General features: G+C 43.5%; 1 non-coding gene across 1 annotated transcript; it reads right to left on the bottom strand.

Moving 5' to 3' along the window:
- Positions 1-337: 337 nt before the first annotated feature.
- TRNAG-CCC (transfer RNA glycine (anticodon CCC)) lies at positions 338-408 on the bottom strand. The gene has a single exon. It is a non-coding gene; the product is annotated as a tRNA-Gly (tRNA).
- Between the last annotated feature and the right edge of the window lie 2,549 nt (positions 409-2,957).

Here is a 2,957-nt window from a genome sequence, read left to right as displayed (position 1 = left end):
CATGGAACACTTCTGGGCTTGGGATATATTGACAGAACAGAGCCATGCTGGTCAGGAGGAGGTGGCGGGGCAGTGGCAGGGTTTCATACTGAAATTGCCACAGGTGATGCTCAAAAGCTGATTTAAAAGAGGTTTTTTAAGGTGTGTTTTATTTTACAAACAACAAAAAATGAGAAAATCATCTGAATGAACAACTAATATCCTTCTGATAGGAAGACAGTTGTAATAAATAACATATGGAGGTACACATCTCATAGAGCTGCAAGGGACTTTGGTAGGTCATCCAGTCCTGGTCTCCCCCTCTCCTGGCAGAATGAAGCACCATCCCTAAAACTTGTGCACTACCCAGGAATTGAACCCAGGTCGCAAGAATGGGAATCTCGCATGATACCACTACACCAGCAATGCAGATAGAAAAGTTTTAATTAAGTATAATAATTAAAGATTAAGTACAACCAAAAACCAAACAGTATACAAAGATGGCTGGTGTCCTGTTGTACAAAAATAGAAAGTATAATATTGTTCAAAAAAGGATTGTCCTTCCTTACAGCTTAAAAAAAAGTTTTAAGGGAAAAGCATGCAAAACAAGTTAAGTGTGGAAAAATATTTTTAAAGTTTATGTTTTTATAAATTTGTTTTTTTCACAGAAAACTACTGGAAAATGTTTTTTTTTAATGGAGAGAGTATCTTTTGATCACAAATCTGCTTAATATTAGGAATAATGCTGGAGAATTGGATCCTCATATCAGGTGCAGCATCACTTGATTTCTCTGAAGGCAACTTGTGCCAAAACAATCTGAATAGACTCAGATTGTTTTGGCAGGCGTTGCATAACAACTACTAAACTATTATGAATGTGTTATAAATTTAATATACCTACGATCTAAATCCTATTCACGTACCTTAGTATTTTTAATCCACACATAATTTCATATTTAATATTTTAGAAGGAACAAGATCTCTTGCATCAAAATTTTTTCATGGAACCCCTATTCACATTACATGGAACACCATGGAAAATGGTTTGGGAAATGCTGTACAAGCAGATGTACGTAGAGTTGCTTGGATCTTTAACCAAAGTAATTTTTTTAAAAATGAATGAAAAATGCACATATTTTTTTCAATGATGGTATTTTTCAAAAACAAAGGCTGGAGTGTGGGATCAGGCATTCAGAGGGACAGACACTAGCTGGGGGGGGGTAGCTCCTGGTGGCTGCCCCCCCGAGACAGCCTGCAGCCATTGGACTGCGGAGTCACCCCCCAGAGCCCAGCTCACCATCCACACAGCCTGCACAATGCAGGGGAGGGGGCCACTGGAGGCTGGCCCAGCCCCTGGCGCACCCCACCAAACAGGCTGCAGAATGGAAGGAGCTGCTGGAGGCAAGGGGTGCCCCCAAAGTGCCACCCCATGACCAGCTGCAGGTCAGTGGGGAGGCAGCTGGAGGCCAGGGGTAACCCACTGAGGCCTAGTTCCCCCAAGACAGCCTGTAGGGCACTGGAGCAGGGACAGCCCCCAGAACCAGTGCCACCCTTCCCACCACAAGTGGCCCCAGTAATCCCACACCTCCAAGCCCTTTCTCCTGAGCCTGCTTCCCTAACTTCTGCACCTCCCACCTGCCTTGACTTCAGTTTTGAAAAATACTGTCATTGAAAAAAGCATGTGCATTTTTCATTTTATGTTCAAAAATTACTTCAGTTACCTGAGCAGCTCTGAGCACCACAGGGTAGTCTGCTAGTAATAAACATAACCAGAGCGAACAACTTTTGCTTGCTTGTCTGGACAGAAAACACCAGGCTAAAGGAGTGTGCTTGAACTCTGGCAGACAGCTAGGCTCAGCCATAGGCTAACAGGCCTCTTGTCCCTCTTCAGCTGGGCTGATAGTGAGTGTGGTTTGAGTGAGGATGGGGAATGAAAAGAAAGTTTTCTGGAGAGGGTGCCCAATGCAGTCACCTGCTCTAGTGCTCACACTGGTCGAACTGTGGCAGCTCCTCTTGAGGGGCTTGGACAATCTGGTCTTATGTCATTCCTGAGAAGAAAACAGTATGAATTCAGACTTAACAACCCCCACCGGCAATCAGCTTTCCCTTATGGACAAATCAAATCAGTAAGTGAGAAAATGGAAAATGCCCTAGCTGGGGCTCAGCTGAGTCCTATGACTCCTGTACTTGCCAGAAGCATCTCTCCTTGTCCCCCAAGCAGCCTCGACGACTATGACTGAAGAGGGGTACCCTTGTTTGCTGTAGCCCAAGTCAACTGCCTGCAACCTTTCATATCTTGGTTATAACACGTCTCCATCCACACAGGGAAGATGCTGTATTATGATTGGATTTCCCAGTTCCAGGATTTTTCTCTAATTGATATCAATCAGACCTAATGATGGATCCCATAGGTGTAGACTGCACAGCCATAAAATAGTAAAGTTTGGTCACTGCTACCCTATTCTATATTTGAAGAAATAGTCTAGATCTGAAAGCCACCCATTCCCCCTGCCAATTTCTTAGGCAATCCATGGCCAACCTCAGATAAGGCTCCTGGTTTTAAAATCTCTCTCTCTGTAGCAAACATCTGCAGATGCCGGTACTGCCAGAGCCCTGCTTCAGGGAGATGGTACCTGGTGAGATGGTAGACAGGCTAAAGTCAGTGAAATCTGGTGTTAAATATGTGTTTACACCACATTCTGATACAAATCTGTCCTTTCTTTTAGGCTTTCCTTAGATCATCTGACTCACAAATAAACTGCAACTTATGTTACAAAGGTTCTAGGCTCAGATCTGGTAAACAGTTCCTTTTGCTTTCAACATAACTTTGAACTCCCTTGGGCAGAATGAGTCCAACTAAGTCAGTCAATTCAAACCAAGTAAATCATTTAGTTTACAATCCAGAGAAGGTGGAGTCAGGGAGGGGCTTTCTTGCTTTCCATGGCTATATTAAATGCACCAAAAGAGTCTGACTTTTT

The sequence above is a fragment of the Carettochelys insculpta genome, chromosome 18, assembly GCF_033958435.1.
Source record: "Carettochelys insculpta isolate YL-2023 chromosome 18, ASM3395843v1, whole genome shotgun sequence".
NCBI classification, from domain to species: Eukaryota; Metazoa; Chordata; order Testudines; family Carettochelyidae; genus Carettochelys; species Carettochelys insculpta.
This window is presented reverse-complemented; position numbering and strand designations above follow the sequence as displayed.